Here is a 21,454-nt window from a genome sequence, read left to right on the forward strand (position 1 = left end):
CAGCATCCTTACCCTCAGTTTCTTTAGCAGGGCAGTGGTCGTCTTGGAGGTGTGTTTGGGGTCATTATCATGTTGGAATACTGCCCTGCGCCCAGTTTCCAAGGGAGGGGATCATGTATGTCACACGACATGTTGGCCTTCATGGTTACCTCAATGAACTGTAGCTCCCCACAGCCGGCAGCACTCATGCAGCCCAAAACCATGGCACTCCCACCTCCAGGCTTGACTGTAGGCAAGACACACTTGTCTTTGTACTCCTCACCTAGTTGCTACTTCCTAGTATAGTATAGTTGCTACTTCCTAGTATAGCCGCTATTCACAGAAATCTATCTGCGTGGCGCCGCCTGCTGTTTGCTCTTTTTCTAATTTCTGTGTCCTGGTCACTGAGATGGAAGCACATACTCAGTACCATCCTTCAACTGCCACCAACTGCAGTAGAAAGGACACCCCCCCAGAGAAATTCCCCCCCGCCTCCCCCCCCAAGCTGCCAGCTTGAAATAAATCTAGAAGAGCAATTGGAGTAATGAATAGGGAGATCTCTGGATCCATGTGAGGTACAGGGCTGGCTCTAAGTTTGTTAGAAAGAGATGGTCATGTACTATATGATGCCTGGCTTTAATTTTTTCATGACATAACCCCATTTAATATTGGTTTAAAAAGACACAGTCCCAGCCTAAATTTAAGAGTGTACTTCTCTTTTAAACTCTAGGACTCTAGAGATTGAGCGCATTGTTACAAAGAACATTTGATGTAATGACGGACTGTGTAGTGATGAAAAATGACTCACAGAATAACACAGGTCACTGATCAAACAAATAGGTTCAAAATAACTTTGTAACAGGAGCAAAAGAAAAAAAAAATTGGCACGTGAATAAAGTATGATCTGATCTGTAAAATGAGCTAAACGATAGACAAACAAGAAGCCAGGAGCTAGTATTTATAGCTGCTCTTTAAAACTGTTCATAATTTACAAATCTGTCAGTCTATCTGTAGTTTAATAAAAAGTAAGTGAACCCTTTGGAATTACCTGGATATTTGAATTTATTAATAACTAGCAGAGGGACCTGGCTTCGCACTTCTGTATTTCATCTATTTCATTTAAAGGGTTTCTGTCATCAGAAAAATCGTTATGTAGCTGGCTGACATTAGCGATGTGCTACTGTCAGCAGTACATAACAGTATGCTTAACTGCCTGCCGTCGTTGGTGTTAAATAATAACTTTTATAATATGCGAATGAGCCTCTAGGTGCTAGTGGGGCGTTGCTGCAGCACCTAGAGGCTCTGTCCTCTCACCGTCTGGCACGCCCTTGTAAAGGTGATTGGCATCCTCGGTCTCCTCCGTGCCCCGCAAACCCCACGCCTGCGCCGTCCATTTTAGTATTAGGCACAGTGAGGGAAGGACGCTCACCTGCTGCCGCCCTTCACTCACTGCGCCTGCACCTAATACTAAAATGGACGGCGCAGGCGCAGGATTTGCGGGACACTGAGGAGACCGAGGGTGCCAATCACCTTTAAATGTGACCCTAAAACCAATTGAATATTAAAACTATGTACAGTTGCAAGAGAAAGTATGTGAACCCTTTGGAATGATATGGATTTCTGCACAAATTGGTCATAAAATGTGATCCGATCTTCATCTAAGTCACAACAATAGACAATCACAGTCTGCTTAAACTAATAACACAAAGAATTAAATATTACCATGTTTTTATTGAACACACCATGTAAACATTGACAGTGCAGGTGGAAAAAGTATGTGAACCCCTAGACTAATGACATCTCCAAGAGCTAAGTGGAATGAGGTGTCAGCCAACTGGAGTCCAATCAATGAGATGAGATTAGAGGTGTTGGTTACAGCTGCCCTAGAAAAAACACACACCAGTTCTGGGTTTGCTTTTCACAAGAAGCATTGCCTGATGTGAATGATGCCTCACACAAAAGAGCTCTCAGAAGACCTACGATTAAGAATTGTTGACTTGCATAAAGCTGGAAAGGATTATAAAAGTATCTCTAAAAGCCTAGCTGTTCATCAGTCCACGGTAAGACAAATTGTCTATAAATGGAGAAAGTTCAGCACTGCTGCTACTCTCCCTAGGAGTGGCCGTCCTGTAAAGATGACTGCAAGAGCACAGCGCAGACTGCTCAATGAGGTGAAGAAGAATCCTAGAGAGTCAGCTAAAGACTTACAAAAGTCTCTGGCATATGCCAACATCCCTGTTAGCGAATCTACGATACGTAAAGCACTAGACAAGAATGGATTTCATGGGAGGATACCACAGAGGAAGCCACTGCTGTCCAAAAAAAACATTGCTGCACGTTTACAGTTTGCACAAGAGCACCTGGATGTTCCACAGCAGTACTGGCAAAATATTCTGTGGACAGATGAAACCAAAGTTGAGTTGTTTGGAAGAAACACACAACACTATGTGTGGAGAAAAAGAGGCACAGCACACCAACATCAAAACCTCATCCCAACTGTGAAGTATGGTGGTGGGGGCATCATGGTTTGGGGCTGCTTTGCTGCGTCAGGGCCTGGACGGATTGCTATCATCAAAGGAAAAATTTATTCCAAGTTTATCAAGACATTTTGCAGGAGAACTTAAGGCCATCTGTCCACCAGGTGAAGCTCAACAGAAGATGGGTGTTGCAACAGGACAACGACCCAAAGCATAGAAGTAAATCAACAACAGAATGGCTTAAACAGAAGAAAATACGCCTTCTGGAGTGTCCCAGTCAGAGTCCTGACCTCAACCCGATTGAGATGCTGTGGCATGACCTCAAGAAAGCGATTCACACCAGACATCCCAAGAATATTGCTGAACTGAAACAGTTCTGTAAAGAGGAATGGTCAAGAATTACTCCTGACCGTTGTGCACGTCTGATCTGCAACTACAGGAAACGTTTGGTTGAAGTTATTGCTGCCAAAGGAGGTTCAACCAGTTATTAAATCCAAGGCAGTGGCGTAGGGATCGCCATAGCAACCATAGCAGTGGCTATGGGGCCCTACGCCACTGGGGGCCCGTCCAGACCGCATCATTTATTTATTTATTTATTTTTTTATTAATACACTACACACAGGCAGGCAGCCAGCCAGGCCCGACCGCCCGCCCAGTGTAGTGGGCGGGGATCGGGCGGTTCACGGCTCGGGCCTGGCTGGGGGGAAGGAAGGAAGCCAACAGGAACAGGAAGGAGGAGCTATAGTAGGAGCAGGCAGGCCCGGGCCGGGGGCCGGGCGCACTGTCTGCCACACGCACAAGGAAGAAGATTCGGAGAACATGAGGTAGGCGGTGGAGGGGGCCGGTACGGGAGCGTAGCGGAGGCGGAGCCAGGCTGGCACCAGTGCCGCAGTGCGTGCAGGAAAGATTTCCTCCGGCTCCGCCTCCTAGAGTCCTAGTAACTAGAGGGAGTACTCAGGAGGCGGACAGGCGGTGGAGGGGGCGGGGCCGGGCCGGTGGAGTGACCTAACTTCAATTCCCTTATCTCCTGCTCATTAAATTGCCCTAGATAGCTAGTGCTCTGAGTCATTCACTGAAGAGGCGTCGTTAGGTCAAAACATTCGGGGCTTCAGCCTCGGATGTTTTGACCAATGCCCCGAATGTTACGCTGGCAGTCATTTCCACACAATCTCCTGCACAGCCCGGAGCCTGACTCCGCCCACTCATGTGACTGATCATGTGCTCCTGACATCATGAAAGGTCCTTCTGCCCACTATTAACTATCAACTCCTGAGGTAGGACATGTGAATGGAGCATTTCTAGGTGCATGTTTTGGCTGTATTCTGCCCCCTGCCCTGTACTGTACCCCTCTGCTGCACTGTGTATACCCCCTATGCTGTATTTTGCCCCCTGCCCTGTACTGTGTACCCCATGTTGTATTCTGCCCCCTACCCTATGCTGCACTGTGTGTGCCTCCTGCCCTGTACTGCACCACCTATAATGCACTGTGCCCCCTATGCTGCACTGTGTGCCCCCTGCCCAGTATTGTGCCCGCTATGCTGTACTGTCCCCCTTGCCCTTTAGTGTGCCCCCTATGCTGCATTGTACCCCTATGCTGCACTGTGCGTCCCCCCTCTTGCCCTGTACTGTACCCCCTATACTATGCCCTGTACATTGCAGCCTCCTTTCTCTGTCTCTAGTGCTTGCCACTTGGCACTATCATGGCACACTAAGGCCGGTTTCACATCACGTTTTGCCATTCGTCTAATGCAGGGGTAAGCACTCCAGCTGGGCTTTGCACTCCAGCTGTTGTGAAACTACAACTCCCAGCATGCATTATTGCTCTTCTCATAACTCCCATAGAAATTAATGGAACATGCTGGGAATTGTGTTTCACAACAGCTGGAGTGCCGAAGGTTGCTGACCCCTGGTAATGTATACATAAAATGTATATGTTAACAGGTGACTCAGACTGACACCATCAAAAAAAATGATATGTTAATGTATACGTTTTTTTTTTTTAACAGACTTTGAAGGACACAAAAGCGTAGTGTGCTGCGCTTTTGTATCCCATTTTCCAATGTAAGCATCAAACGGATGGCAAAAATGTGATGTGAACTCTCCCTTACATATGCACATATAGGATACCAGAATAGTCATGGAGGGGGGGAGGCCCCATACAAAATTTTGCTGTGGGGCCCAGTCAGTTCTAGCTACGCCCCTGATCCAAGGGTTCACATACTTTTTCCACCTGCACTGTGAATGTTTACATGGTGTGTTCAATAAAAACATGGCAACATTTAATGCTTTGTGTGTTATTTGTGCAGAAATCCATATAATTCCAAAGGGTTCACATACTTTTTCTTGCAACTGTATGTACTTACTAGTAACATGGCTAAGTAGTGCACTCAAAAATTACAGAAATGGAGGAAAAGCGGCTGCTCCTACAGAACAAATGGATCAGGGTGGTCACCTCCCGGTCCACCCAGACCGTATGAATAAGAAATGGAAATAGCAAAAATGATGAGGGGCACTCCAAATTTGGGAAATGACAAAGAGCGCTATACAAATATCTCCAATATTTAATATGGTGGACCAGTTAATACAGTGTCAACAATAAAATCATATATGCAATAAAACGGTGTCTCAGATAAATCTGGACATTGGATGGATGTAGTCCCAATATAACCTCTAATAACAGATAATTGCAAGGGATGACGGTAATATGTGGATGTCAGTCCTTGTCTGTAGCCCAGCGGTGGGCTCCAATAGAGCCAGATGGAAAGACAAACTGTTTCAACCTCTTGCTGGCAATGCTGTATCAGCACTCTATAATGTCCCAACCAGCTAGGATATGTCCCGCTTCCCCAGCAGGATAATCAGGTAGTAGTAGTAGTGGAGGATATACCTTACCACACTCCGTCACACGCTGGATACTCAGCTCGATTCTCCTGCTGTTCTTACCCAACGCGGCGTCCCACGTGGTATGGAGTCTCCAACGTGACGTCTCACGTGACTCCCCGGCTTCACAGTGGTATGATGTCAAACACTCCCTGCGATCCTGGATTTTGTATTCCAGCGCCCCCACTTAGAGGATCAAGCACAGTCCAAGGTGACTTAGATAGTCCATAAAGGAGCAATAATCGCAGACATAGACGAATCCCATGGATAGATCCTAGCAAGTGGGAAAAGGCTCACTGTCCCAACAGAACCAGACGCGTTTCAGGGTATACACCCCTTCCTCAGTGGTGGTAACAGTGAGCACTTAGTAACCTTTTATACCTCTCCAGAGGCAAAGTGTAGGAGGGACTGGGCTAATTGAAACCATGGAAAGCTCGATCCGGAATACTGTTCTCATTATGATCCACATTCTAACCCAATAGGAATAGACTTAGGAAAAAACTTCAATTGCGCTTTACATATTGCTATAGGCACTTCAATACTTGGGTCAAATATTCATCAAACTAAAATCAATATCAATATATGACTGTCAATCACAATCTTCATATACGAATGTATGTAAAACATAAAAAATATATAAATATATATAAAAAACATAAAAAACGCATATGCAGTGTTTTCCATTACAATTATTCAGATAGCACCTGGGAGGTATGAATATCGAGTTTAGAGTTGGCACACACCAAACGTCATCCGCCATACCAGAATTAGACTCAGAATGATAGGGGAGGAGAGCCGGGCAGGGAGGAAGGAACAGAGTGCTGATAAACAGCCAGACTCTGATCCTGCGTCACCACCCGGCTCGCCCCCCATACTTCAGAGAAATCCAAATAACTCTAATTCGGCATTGAGGCCCCTTGGAATGAGGGATTCAAACTCAAAGATACGACGAGACTCCTGTCTAGACATGGAGGCTATATGATTCCCACCTCTCCAAGGTCTCTTAACCCTTTCCAATGCAATAAATATGAGGGAGGAAGGATCACAGTTGTGCACTTTGAAATGCTTAGAGAGAGAGTGTAACATGTATCCCTTCCTAATATTAGCCACATGTTCTGCCACCCTCTTTTTCAGCGTTCTCTTAGTCCTCCCTATGTATTGCTTTCGACAGTCACACTGCAACAAATAAATCACATCCGTCGAGTCACAGGTCAGGCACTCTTTGATGTCTAACCTAAAAGCGTTCTGGGTAGAGGTGACACTCGTTGTTTTCCTTGCGAAATTCGTCGATCTACAGTTGCCACACCGACTACATCTGTGATACAGTGTTCATTTTAGGACATGGTCAGATATCATAGTCAAGTATCAAAATAATGCCAATGTGACACCTGACCCTGATACCTGACATCTGACACCTGATACCTGACACCTGACCCTGACACCTGACCCTGACACCTGACCCTGACACCTGACCCTGATACCTGACACCTGACCATGACACCTGACCCTGACACCTGACCCTGACCCTGACACCTGACTCTGACACCTGACTCTGACACCTGACTCTGACACCTGACGCTGACACCTGACCCTGATACCTGACACCTGACCCTGACACCTGACTCTCATATCTGAGTTTGACTTATGCTCTTCATAGGTCAGGGTCAAAGTGAGAATGAGTTATAGATATATATTATGTATTTGTATGCTAAATCACACAACCAAAGTATGTCTATTGCTGAGCTTATAGCTCTGTGCCTAAAATGCTGTAAGCTAACACATTACAGTGTTATGAGCGCATAGCTGATAGCTCAGTGGTAAGGAAGGGAGCAAAGGATTTAAGGTTTACTGTGGTTTTGTATGCTACATCACATAGATGAACAAACAGCCCAAGCTCATACATGGCAAACTGGTAGCTCAGTGGTAATGCTGTTGCCCTATGTCCAGGCTTTCTGAGTTCAAAGCCCCTTTCAGCCTCAAAAAAAATTTACATTTTATTATGCCCTAGATAAGAGGCACATTTAAATGATGTGTGACGCTGATGTCTCACTTCCTTCACTTCTCAGTGTCACAAAACATTTTAGCTTTACTGTGGTTTTGTATGCTACATCACATAGATGAACAAAAATCACAAGCTCATACAAGGCAAGCTGGTAGCTCAGTGGTAATGCTGTTGCCCCATGTCCAGGCTTTCTGAGTTCAAAGCCCCTTTCAGCCTCTAACAAGTGTTTATATTTTATTATGCCCTAGATAAGAGGCACATTTAACCACCTCCGGACCGCTGTACGCAGGATTGCGTTCCGGAGGTGGCAGCCCTGCGCTCAGCGACGCATATACGCGTCATCTCGCGTGAGCCGGGATTTCCTGTGAACGCGCGCACACAGGCGCGCGCGCTCACAGGAACGGAAGGTAAGAGAGTTGATCTCCAGCCTGCCAGCGGCGATCGTTCGCTGGCAGGCTGGAGATGTGTTTTTTTTAACCCCTAACAGGTATATTAGACGCTGTTTTGATAACAGCGTCTAATATACCTGCTACCTGTGTCCTCTGGTGGTCCCCTTTGTTTGGATCGACCACCAGAGGACACAGGTAGCTCAGTAAAGTAGCACCAAGCACCACTACACTACACTACACCCCCCCCCCCGTCACTTATTAACCCCTTATTAGCCCCTGATCACCCCTAATCACCCCTGATCACCCCATATAGACTCCCTGATCACCCCCCTGTCATTGATTACCCCCCTGTCATTGATCAACCCCCTGTAAAGCTCCATTCAGACGTCCGCATGATTTTTACGGATCCACTGATAGATGGATCGGATCCGCAAAACGCATCCGGACGTCTGAATGAAGCCTTACAGGGGCGTGATCAATGACTGTGGTGATCACCCCATATAGACTCCCTGATCACCCCCCTGTCATTGATTACCCCCCTGTCATTGATTACCCCCTGTAAAGCTCCATTCAGACGTCCGCATGATTTTTACGGATCCACTGATAGATGGATCGGATCCGCAAAACGCATCCGACGTCTGAATGAAGCCTTACAGGGGCATGATCAATGACTGTGGTGATCACCCCATATAGACTCCCTGATCACCCCCCTGTAAAGCTCCATTCAGATGTCCGCATGATTTTTACGGATGCACTGATTCATGGATCGGATCCGCAAAACGCATCCGGTCGTCTGAATGAAGCCTTACAGGGGCATGATCAATGACTGTGGTGATCACCCCCCTGTCATTGATTACCCCCCTGTAAAGCTCCATTCAGATGTCCGCATGATTTTTACGGATGCACTGATAGATGGATCGGATCCGCAAAACGCATCCGGACGTCTGAATGAAGCCTTACAGGGCATGATCAATGACTGTGGTGATCACCCCATATAGACTCCCTGATCACCCCCCCTGTCATTGATCACCCCCCTGTCATTGATTACCCCCCTGTAAAGCTCCATTCAGACGTCCGCATGATTTTTACGGATGCACTGATAGATGGATCGGATCCGCAAAACGCATCCGGACGTCTGAATGAAGCCTTACACGGGCGTGATCAATGACTGTGGTTATCACCCCATATAGACTCCCTGATCACCCCCCTGTCATTGATTACACCCCTGTCATTGATTACCCCCCTGTAAAGCTCCATTCAGATGTCCGCATGATTTTTACGGATCCACTGATAGATGGATCGGATCCGCAAAACGCATCCGGACGTCTGAATGAAGCCTTACAGGGGCATGATCAATGACTGTGGTGATCACCCCATATAGACTCCCTGATCACCCCCCTGTCATTGATCACCCCCCTGTTATTGATCACCCCCCCTGTCATTGATCACCCCCCCTGTCATTGATCACCCTCTGTAAGGCTCCATTCAGACATTTTTTTGGCCCAAGTTAGCGGAATTATTTTTTTTTTTCTTACAAAGTCTCATATTCCACTAACTTGTGACAAAAAATAAAATCTCACATGAACTCACCATACCCCTCACGGAAACCAAATGCGTAAAATTTTTAGACATTTATATTCCAGACTTCTTCTCACGCTTTAGGGCCCCTAGAATGCCAGGGCAGTATAACTACCCCACATGTGACCCCATTTCGGAAAGAAGACACCCCCAGGTATTCCGTGAGGGGCATATTGAGTCCATGAAAGATTGAAATTTTTGTCCCAAGTTAGCGGAACGGGAGACTTTGTGAGAAAAAAATAAAAAATATCAATTTCCGCTAACTTGTGCCAAAAAAAAAAAATTTCTATGAACTCGCCATGCCCCTCATTGAATACCTTGGGGTGTCTTCTTTCCAAAATGGGGTCACATTGGGGTATTTATACTGCCCTGGCATTCTAGGGGCCCCAAGCGTGAGAAGAAGTCTGGTATCCAAATGTCTAAAAATGCCCTCCTAAAAGGAATTTGGGCCCCTTTGCGCATCTAGGCTGCAAAAAAGTGTCACACATCTGGTATCTCCGTACTCAGGAGAAGTTGGGCAATGTGTTTTGGGGTGTCATTTTACATATACCCATGCTGGGTGAGATAAATATCTTGGTCAAATGCCAACTTTGTATAAAAAAATGGGAAAAGTTGTCTTTTGCCGAGATATTTCTCTCACCCAGCATGGGTATATGTAAAATGACACCCAAAACACATTCCCCAACTTCTCCTGAGTACGGAGATACCAGATGTGTGACACTTTTTTGCAGCCTAGGTGGGCAAAGGGACCCACATTCCAAAGAGCACCTTCGATTTCACTGGTCATTTACCTACTTACCACACATAGGGCCCCTGGAAAATGCCAGGGCAGTATAACTACCCCACAAGTGACCCCATTTTGGAAAGAAGACACCCCAAGGTATTCCGTGAGGGGGCATGGCGAGTTCCTAGAATTTTTTATTTTTTGTCACAAGTTAGTGGAAAATGATGATTTTTTTTATTTATTTTTTTTCATACAAAGTCTCATATTCCACTAACTTTGACAAAAAATAAAAACTTCATGAACTCACTATGCCCATCAGCGAATACCTTGGGGTCTCTTCTTTCCAAAATGGGGTCACTTGTGGGGTAGTTATACTGCCCTGGCATTCTAGGGGCCCAAATGTGTGGTAAGGAGTTTGAAATCAAATTCTGTAAAAAATGACGAGTGAAATCCGAAAGGTGCTCATTGGAATATGGGCCCCTTGCCCACCTAGGCTGCAAAAAAGTGTCACACATCTGGTATCTCCGTACTCAGGAGAAGGTGGGGAATGTGTTTTGGGGTGTCATTTTACATATACCCAGCTGGGTGAGAGAAATATCTTGGTCAAATGCCAACTTTGTATAAAAAAATGGGAAAAGTTGTCTTTTGCCAAGATATTTCTCTCACCCAGCATGGGTATATGTAAAAAGACACGCCAAAACACATTCCCCAACTTCTCTGAGTACGGAGATAACCAGATGTGTGACACTTTTTTGCAGCCTAGGTGGGCAAAGGGGCCCATATTCCAAAGAGCACCTTTCGGATTTCACTGGTCATTTACCTACTTACCACACATTAGGGCCCCTGGAAAATGCCAGGGCAGTATAACACTACCCCACAAGTGACCCCATTTTGGAAAGAAGACACCCAAGGTATTCCGTGAGGGGCATGGCGAGTTCCTAGAATTTTTTATTTTTTGTCACAAGTTAGTGGAAAATGATGATTTTTTTTTTTTTTTTTTTTTCATACAAAGTCTCATATTCCACTAACTTGTGACAAAAAATAAAAACTTCCATGAACTCACTATGCCCATCAGCGAATACCTTGGGGTCTCTTCTTTCAAAATGGGGTCACTTGAGGGGTAGTTATACTGCCCTGGCATTCTAGGGGCCCGAATGTGTGGTAAGGAGTTTGAAATCAAATTCTGTAAAAATGACGAGTGAAATCCGAAAGGTGCTCTTTGGAATATGGGCCCCTTTGCCCACCTAGGCTGCAAAAAAGTGTCACACATCTGGTATCTCCGTACTCAGGAGAAGGTGGGGAATGTTTTTGGGGTGTCATTTTACATATACCCATGCTGGGTGAGAGAAATATCTTGGCAAAAGACAACTTTTCCATTTTTTATACAAAGTTGGCATTTGACCAAGATATTTATCTCACCCAGCATGGTATATGTAAAATGACACCCCAAAACAATTCCCCAACTTCTACTGAATACGGAGATACCAGATGTGTGACACTTTTTTGCAGCCTAGGTGGGCAAAGGGGCCCATATTCCAAAGAGCACCTTTCGGATTTCACTCTCATTTATTACAGAATTTGATTTCAAACTCCTTACCACACATTTGGGCCCCTAGAATGCCAGGGCAGTATAACTACCCCACAAGTGACCCCATTTTGGAAAGAAGAGACCCCAAGGTATTTCGTGATGGGCATAGTGAGTTCATGGAAGTTTTTATTTTTGTCACAAGTTAATGGAATATGAGACTTTGTAAAAAAAAAAAAAAAAAATAAAAAAATCATCATTTTCCGCTAACTTGTGACAAAAAATAAAAAGTTCTATGAACTCACTATGCCCATCAGCGAATACCTTAGGGTGTCTACTTTCCGAAATGGGGTCATTTGTGGGGTGTTTGTACTGTCTGGGCATTGTTAGAACCTCAGGAAACATGACAGGTGCTCAGAAAGTCAGAGCTGCTTCAAAAAGCGAAATTCACATTTTTGTACCATAGTTTGTAAACGCTATAACTTTTACCCAAACCATTTTTTTTAACCCAAACATTTTTTTTTATCAAAGACATGTAGAACAATAAATTTAGAGCAAAATTTCTATATGATGTCGTTTTTTTTGCAAAATTTTACAACTGAAAGTGAAAAATGTCATTTTTTTTGAAAAAAAATCGTTAAATTTCGATTAATAACAAAAAAAAGTAAAAATGTCAGCAGCAATGAAATACCACCAAATGAAAGCTCTATTAGTGAGAAGAAAAGGGAGGTAAAATTCATTTGGGTGGTAAGTTGCATGACCGAGCAATAAACGGTGAAAGTAGTGTAGGTCAGAAGTGTAAAAAGTGGCCTGGTCTTTCAGGGTGTTTAAGCACTGGGGGCTGAGGTGGTTAAATGATGTGTGACGCTGATGTGTGACGATGATATCTCAGTCACGTCCTTCATTTGTCAGTGTCGCAAGGGATCTTAGTTTACTGTGATTTTGCTATACTACATCTCATAGATCAGAAAAATCACCACCTTTGGTGTCTAGAGCTATAGCTCAGTGTAAGACACTTGCTTGGCATGCAGTGTTCATGTGTTCAAAACCCCATATAGGCTATTAATAAAATTTATATTTTATTGAGCTCTAGATCAGAGTCAAATTCAAGTGGTGTGTGATGTAAGTAGTCCTTTTTTTATTTAGTAAGAGTACATGGGCACACTATAGTAAAGGGGGGGGCCCTGTATACAGAGCTTGTATCCTGGATTTTACATATCTACTGTATATATGTGCATTATACACACAGTGTGCTATAGCTTCACCACACCGAGATTTGCTCAGTAAAGCTGAAATACATATACTGGTTTATCCACAGACACGATATATGATCATACAGATGGCAGTACAATGTGATAGCTTCTAAGTATAGAAAAAACCATGTGCAAATGTTATAGCTTGGAGGGGTACATTAATGGCTTTGCAGGTTGAAGTCCCCAGAAAGACATATGTTTTTTTCTTTAATAGCATTACTAAAATAAATAATATGTCATTAACCCATAGGATACCAGCGCTGTACATGAGTCGCTGGAAACCACGGTCACAAATCCCAGCGCCATACAGTTACAGCACTCTGATCGGGTGGCCACAGGAGCTACTCCCACCCGATCAGCTGCAGGGGACCGGCAGCACTAATAGTTGGACCCCTGCTGTATGCACCGGCATCGGTGAAAACACTGATGCCTGCTCATTAACCCTTGCACTGCCGCGGTCAGCGCTGACCTCGTGGTGCTGTGACGTCAGCCTGGTGTCTAGCCCTGTCAGTCAGTGGGGGGAGGGGTGTGTGTGCAGAGCACAGGGGGTGTTATAGAGCATTGCTCAGAATATTCAGCCCCGCCTCTGAGTGCTTCGAATTGTTTATTTGCATATGAATCTCTGCAGCTATTTATCATACATAATCAGCATAATGAGCCCTACCAGGCAGTACGTATGGTCTAATAGGTTTGATTCTGGTGACAGAGCCTCTTTAACCTCTTATGGACACAGGGCGTACCTGTGTATTTCCGATCACCCGATCACCGCTGTGCGGCGGGCAGTGTTAGGAACGGTGCGCCTGCTGAAATCATTCAGAAGGCACCCTGTGACAATGCCGAGGGGGGGGGTCCTGTGACCCCCCCCCCCCATACCGGCGATTGCTGCTAACCGCAGGTCAATTCAGACCTGCGGTTTGCAGCATTTCCAGGTTATTCAGGTCTCCGGTGACCCGGAATAGGAGGGTGATCAGTGGTGTAATATACACCACCAATCACCCTCCGCAGATCCTGTGAGGTGGCGGTGACGGAGGATGAGGGTGACGATCGTCTGTGATTGGCTGGAGGGACTGACCTGGAGATAACGTCTTGGAGCTCCGCTCTCCCCACCCACAGGTGCGCTGAATGTGGCCGGCACTCTTAGCTGTAAAAGAGCGCCTGGCCACTGTTAGCGCATCGCCCACCCCACCGCTGATCAGCGAGTTTTTGGCTGTGACAATTTTTCGGGGATTCTGTTAGGTTAGGGTGGGTTAGGGTAGGGGTATACATAAAAACACACTGCCCTCCCACACACCACACTAAATAAATATTTACACACACACGCGTTCTAAGATGGCCCGCCGGATGTTCTCGGCCGAGGAGGCATATGCCCAGCTGCTCTCCGACTCAGAGAGCCCCAGTGAGGACGAGGATGACCCCACTTTCCTGTTGTCATCCTCGTTCTCCTCATCATCTAGTGATGATGATGCGCCCCAAGGCGACGGAGACGCCGCCAGGCGGAGCCAAGAGCCCCCCGTGCCAGAAACCCTGTGGCCCACACTAGTATGAGCAGGCCTGGGGCTCGTACTAGTTTTCCGGCCCACCAGGCAAATTCACCTGATCCCTCTACTGGTGAACTTGGCTGGAGTACCCCAGAGGATTTTGAGCCCTTGATTCCTGACTTTGTTGGCCAACCAGAATCCAGACACAGTGGGCTTCACTGAATATGACATTTTTTTGGTTTTTTCAGTGAACAATTTGTGAATCTGATGTGGAGCAAACGAACTTGTTTCACCCAACAGTTTATAGCCCAATTTCTCCCGAGTCAGAAAATACCTCATATGTGGATGTAGAGTGATCTGCGGGTGAACTACGCGGCTCAGAAGAGAAAGAGCGCTATTGGGATTTTGGACAACCAAAATCGCAATGGCGCTACTATTCTTCTGAGCCATGTAGTTCGCCCGCAGAGCACTTTACGTCCACATATGGGGTATGTCCTTACTCGGGAGAAATTGGGCTACGAATTTTGGGGCGCGTTTTCTCTTATTACCCCTTGTAAAAATGAAATAAAAGGGGCTACAAGAACATGTTAGTGTAAAAAAAGGAGATTTTGAATTTTCTCCTCCACTTTGCAGCTATTCCTGTGAAGACTGTGGAGAAATAAATTAAAATGGGGGAAGGGCAGGGGCGGACTGAGAACCCTCAGGGCCCCCGGGCAAAATAAATCAAGGGCCCCCTCACAGGCCCCACCCATGTTCTGCTGCAAGCCCCACCCTTGTCCCGCCTCCATGCCCCACCTCCAGCCACACCCTACACAATCTTTAATAAGATTTCAAAGTTAAAGCAACACAAAAGGCACCCAGACCACTTCAGCTCATTGATGTGGTCTGGGTACAGTGTCCCTTTTGCAAATCGAGCTGCAATGTTCTAGAGAAACTGCATTGTTTACGTTCCAGCAATAAGTCAGCCTCTAGTGGCTGGCAGCCACCTGAGGGCTCCCTGGATTAAAACAGACCTTTGGTCCGGTATCTGACGCTGGACGTCCTCACACTCTGCATGATGACCTCCAGGGTCAGATTTTTCCCCATAGGAAAGCATTGATTCAATGCTTTCGTATGGGGTGATCTAATCTCAGCGTCCATTAGTGATCCTCTGTTAGAAACAGTCCCCTCCACCTTGTACTTGTTCCACTGATCTGCTACTTGCGGGCTACGTGGGCATGAGTTCAGTCACTTCGGCGTGTGATCCCGCGAGACCCGTGACCTACAGCGGCGGGTCTCGCGGGATCACGCGCTGCAGGACGGGATAGCGCACCGAAGTGACTGAACTCATGCCCGCGCAGCCCACAAGTAGCGGAACAATTACAAGAGGGGTGGGGAATAGCCAAATTAAAAAAATATTTTGAACCAAAAGGTGTGCTTTTGGTGGGTTTTGAACTAATGGTGGTCTGTGGATGGCACTGTTATGGGGGCTCTGTGGATGGCACTGTTGTGGGGGCTCTGTGGATGGCACTGTTGTGGGGGCTCTGTGGATGGCACTGTTGTGGGGGCTCTGTGGATGGCACTGTTGTGGGGGCTCTGTGGGTGGCACTGTTGTGGGGGCTCTGTGGATGGCACTGTTGTGGGGGCTCTGTGGATGGCACTGTTGTGGGGGCTCTGTGGGTGGCACTGTTGTGGGGGCTCTGTGGGTGGCACTGTTGTGGGGGCTCTGTGGATGGCACTGTTGTGGAGGCTATGTGGATGGCACTGTTGTGGGGGCTCTGTGGATGGCACTGTGGGTGACACATATATAGCACCTTATGCTATATATGTCATCCACAGATACCCCCATAACAGTGTCCTGTGAGTGAATGACCCCCAATACAGGGTCTGGGGGCCGGCATCTGGTGTTGTAATGGCAGCGGGGCCCGGTGCAGTCGCTGTATTCTATCGCACCGGGCCCCGCTCACTGTAATACAAATTTTCATATGTGAACAAGAACAAGAGAAATCCTCTGCGATCCTCTCCCTCTCCCTCTCTGTACTCACAAACTCAGCAGCAGGCAGGCCGGGCGGCAGCGCAACTCACTGACGTCACGTGCCTGCTCCTCCCACTTTATGAATGAAGCAGGCGGAGCAGGCGCGTGACGTCAGTGAGTTGCGCTGCCGCCCGGCCTGCCTGCTACTGAGTTTGTGAGTACAGAGAGGGAGAGGATCGCAGAGGATTTCTCTTGTTCTTGTTCACATATGAAAATTAGTATTACAGTGAGCGGGGTCCGGTGCGATAGAATACAGTGACTGCACCGGGCCCCGATGCCATTACCACCATTACCAGGCCAGCATAACATTCGGAATCGGGGCGCTGGGCATAATACATTATGCTATTCTGCGGCGGGCCCCCATCCCGGCCGGGCCCTCGGACCATGTCCGAAGTGCCCGACCGGTCAGTCCGCCCCTGGGGAAGGGGATTATAAATTTAGTACTCCATGGAAGTGTGGTACTCCCTGAAGCAACCGTCAATACAGAGGCCCGGATGATCGGGGCACGTGTCACACTGAGTGGTGGTGTCCTTCCGTTCCCCCCTCCTGTTACACACGCTGCACTTTTTTTGGGACCGTCCCTTCTTTCCAGTATGGGGGAACCACACCTTGAAAGTGTTGGCCAGGGACGATCCAGGCGCCTCCAATTCCCGAGGTACTCCGGCCTGCTCTTTCCCGGTCAGAAAAGATCAGGTCCTTGAGGACTGCCTCATAGAACTGAAGGAATTTCCCTGTGTTGCCAGCGCTCCGTGACAGCACAAAAGAGTTGTACAAGGCAACCTGCACCAAGTAGACCGCAACTTCTTTGTACCATGCTCGGGTTTTGCGCATGGCGTTTAGGGTTGCCACCTTTTCTTCAAGCCAAACCCGAACAGAAGGGAGGGAGAGCCCCCTTTCAGGCCCCACCCATGTCCTGCCTCCAACCATGCCCATGTCCCGCCTCCAGTCACACCCATGTCCCGCCTCCACCCCTGGTCGCTGTCGCACCACGATCGTTACGCCCCTGATCCCGTCACTACAGAAATACAGCGCCTCATACCTCTTACATCCAGTGATGTCTCCTTTGATGTAGATGTTCTCTTTCCTCATCTTCTCCTTTCAGACCTTCAGACCAGACACCATTTTTCAGCCATTTCTCGTCTCTGCAGTTTGACATTAAAAATCTTAGTTTACTACTTTTCCATCATTCTCCCATCTTCTGGACAAATCATCCTACTACCCCCAATACTGTTCCGCTGTGCTCCCCAATACTATACTGCAGAAACAGATAAACCCCCTGATAATAGTAGTACCACACAGAGCCCCCCATATAAAATACCCCTTCTTTGTGGCCTCAGTAGAAGCCCCCAAATAATGTGCCAGTAAGAAATGCCCCCCATAGATGCCCCCATGTGCCAGTATCAAGTGCCTCATTTCTCCCCCCCAATATGTGCCAGTATAAGGTGCCTCTTTCCCTCCCTTCCCCCCCATATGTGGCAGTTTCAAGTGCCTAATTTCTCCTCCTCCCCAATATGTGCTAGTATAAGGTGCCTCTTTCCACCCCTTCCCCCATATGTGCCAATTTCAGGTGCCTCTCTTCTCTAAAAAAAAAACAAAAAAACTTTTACTTACCTCCAACGAAGCGATGCAGGCCTCTTCCTGGCCTGTGTACCGTGCTGTATGGCTCAGGCGGCGTGATGACATCATTGCGCCGCCTACACCAGCCTCTGATAGGCTGCAGGCACAAGGTCCGCAGCCTATCAGAGGAACAGGGGAGGGAGACGCCTCTCCCTCCCCTGTCCCGCCGCAGCACAGCCGTCTGTATCGATGTCCTGAGGACGGCGATACAGATTACTATGGAGATGAGCGCTTCCACAATGGAAGCGCTCATCTCCCTGTGCCCAGCCACCGCCGCCATCATTCACAGCTGATCCTGTGCCCGGGTCTGACAAAGGCTTGTACCCGGGCACAGGATTGCAAACCCGGACTGTCCGGGTCATTCCCGTATGGGTGGCAACCCTATTCTGAGCAATGCTCTATAACACCCCCTGTGCTCTGCACACACACCCCTCCCCCCACTGACTGACAGGGCTAGACACCAGGCTGACGTCACAGCACCACGGGGATACCGCACATGCAGCCGTCAGCGCTGACAGCGGCAGTGCAAGGGTTAATGAGCAGGCATCAGTGTTTTCACCGATGCCGGTGCATACAGCAGGGGTCCAACTATTAGTGCCTGCCGGACCCCTGCAGCTGATCGGGCGGGAGTAGCTCCTGTGATCAGAGCGCTGTACCTGTATGGCGCTGGGATTTGTGACCGTGTTTCCAGCGACCTACATGTACAGCGCTGGTATCCTATGGGTTAATGACATATTATTTATTATAGTATATGCTATTAAAGAAAAAAACATATGTCTTTCTGGGGACTTCAACATGCAAAGCCATTAATGTAACCTCCAAGCTATAACATTACCACATGGTTTTTCTATACTTAGAAGCTATCACATAGTACTGCCATCTGTATGATCATATATCGTGTCTGTGGATAAACCAGTAATATTATGTATATCAGCTTTCTGAGCAGATCTCAGTGTGGTGAAGCTAAAGCACACTGTGTGTATAATACACATATATACAGTAGATATGTAAAATTCAGGATACAGCTCTGTATACAGGGCCCCTTTACTATAGTGCTGCCCATGTACTCTTAATAAAATAAAAAGGACTACTTACATCACACACCACTTGAATTTGACTCTGATCTAGAGCTCAATAAAATATAAAATATAGATTTTATTAATAGCCTATATGGGGTTTTGAACACATGAACACTGCATGCAAAGCAAGTGTCTTACCACTGAGCTATAGCTCTAGACACCAAAGGTGGTGATTTTTCTGATCTATGAGATGTAGTATAGCAAAAATCACAGTAAACCTAAGATCCCTTGCGACACTGACAAATGAAGGACGTGACTGAGATATCATCGTCACACATCAGCGTCACACATCATTTAAATGTGCCTCTTATCTAGGGCATAATAAAATATAAACACTTGTTAGAGGCTGAAAGGGGTTTTGAACTCAGAAAGCCTAGACATGGGGCAACAGCATTACCACTGAGCTACCAGCTTGTCTTGTATGAGCTTGTGATTTTTGTTCATCTATGTGATGTAGCATACAAAACCACAGTAAAGCTAAAATGTTTTGTGACACTGAGAAGTGAAGGAAGTGAGACATCAGCGTCACACATCATTTAAATTTGCCTCCTATCTAGGGCATAATAAAATGTAAATATATTTTTGAGGCTGAAAGGGGGTTTGAACTCAGAGAGCCTGGACATGGGGCAACAGCATTACCTCTGAGCTACCAGCTTGCCTTGTATGAGCTTGGGCTTTTTGTCAGGTGTCAGGGGTCAGGGGTCAGGTGTCAGGTGTCAGGGGTCAGGGGTCAGGTGTCAGGTGTCAGGTGTCAGGTGTCAGGGTCAGGTGTCAGGGTCAGGTGTCAGAGTCAGGTATCAGGGTCAGGTGTCACATTGGCATTATTTTGATACTTGACTATGATATCTGACCATGTCCTAAAATGAACACTGTAGTGAAAACCCCCCAGTTGTTAACCAATTCCGACCTCCATGTAGGCCCTTCCTATCACCTTTCAGTGTGGGTGCCACCTTAGCTGACAAATTGACCGCTCTAGTATAAGTGATCTTAGGGTCTTTTGTGAGAGAGAATCCTATAGTCTTATCATCAGGAAGAAGATGCTCTCTACCTGTCGATGTTGCGAGTGGTAGGGTAGAATCATCCTTATGACTTCTTCCTGTTGAGAAACACATTTTGGGATAAAAAAAAATCTTCCCTATTCATATCTCTTACTTTTTCCAGGGCTCTCTCTATGGTCTGTACTGTATATTCTCTATCTACAAACTGTTGACTGAAAGTCCTAGCTTCTTCCTCAAATTGTCGTTGATCAGTACAATTACGTTTAAGCCGCCTGAATTGGCTAACCGGTATGTTCAATAACCATCTCGGCAGATGGCAACTTGAAAAACGTATGAAGCTATTTTTAGCTACCTCCCTAACATAAGTGCTACACTTGATCCTGCATCCCTCTATCTCAATATTGATATCCAGAAACTCCACTCCCCTATCACTGACATTAGGGGTGAACACCAGATTTCTCTGGTTGTTATTAATTTCTACCAGGAAGTCATCTAGGGTCTCCCTTGTGTCTTTCCAAAAGTAAAAAAAAAAACACCAAAATATTAAGTATAAATCACCTCCTTTCCCAATTTTACATATAAAATATATAAACAATAAATAAATAAACATATCACATATTGCCACGTCCGAAAAAGTCAAAAGTATTAAAATATAAAAGAAATCTCCTATGCGGTGAACACCGGAACATAAAAAAATAAAAACTGTGCAATTCGCCATTTTTTGGTGTTTTATTTTTTTTGCGTGGCATTGAATGGTATCGAGTATCGCAATACTTTTTTATGGTATCAAAATCGATTAAAAATTTTGGTATCGCAACAACCCTACTCCTAGGGTGGGGTTTCAGGATCGATTAGGAAGAATGGCAGGACCACTTGTGATCTGTTCTTGCTGATCTTCTGTTGTATTTATCAGTGGGCAGTATAATGACTCTACTGGTTTGTTCTTCACCTTAGGCATACTGTAAGAAGAGGTGGTGTCACACCTAGGCACTGGTGCTTGAGGAGGCCCAAAGGCCACTTTGCCACATAAGAAGACATCAGTATTATAAATAGCACGTGAAAGGCATGGGAATTTTACTTATTTTAATTGAGGGTCCAGAAGCTTTAAGTTACTGCTTCAACGCCCGTTCTTGTCCACTGCATGTTCTTCACCCCACTCTCCTGCCTCTCTTTGCAACCCCTCAATAAAACAAGCTCAAACATGCAAACCAGAGACAACCTGTTTTGATTCTGCTATGGGGATCAAATTTCTGACACATCGAAGGCATTAAAATACCAGTCATGCTAGAGAGGAGCTTCTTGTGAACATTAAAACAGTGCATTTATCTGAAGTGTCCATGTGCAACCATAAAAACATTAGTACTAAGTACACTTGCAACAGCCAGGTGATGCAGGTCAAGACAAATCCTGGGTTCTCCTTAAAGAGGTTCATATATATTTGAATATTTAAAACTTGATTGA

At 46.3% G+C, this 21,454-nt stretch overlaps 1 protein-coding gene across 1 annotated transcript in view; it reads left to right on the plus strand.

Moving 5' to 3' along the window:
* LHCGR (luteinizing hormone/choriogonadotropin receptor) overlaps positions 1–21,454 on the plus strand; it is a 345,065-nt gene that overhangs the window by 82,052 nt on the left and 241,559 nt on the right. The gene's annotated exons all lie outside the window — the stretch shown is intronic.

Source organism: Bufo bufo, chromosome 4 (assembly GCF_905171765.1).
Source record: "Bufo bufo chromosome 4, aBufBuf1.1, whole genome shotgun sequence".
In the NCBI taxonomy this organism is placed as follows: Eukaryota; Metazoa; Chordata; class Amphibia; order Anura; family Bufonidae; genus Bufo; species Bufo bufo.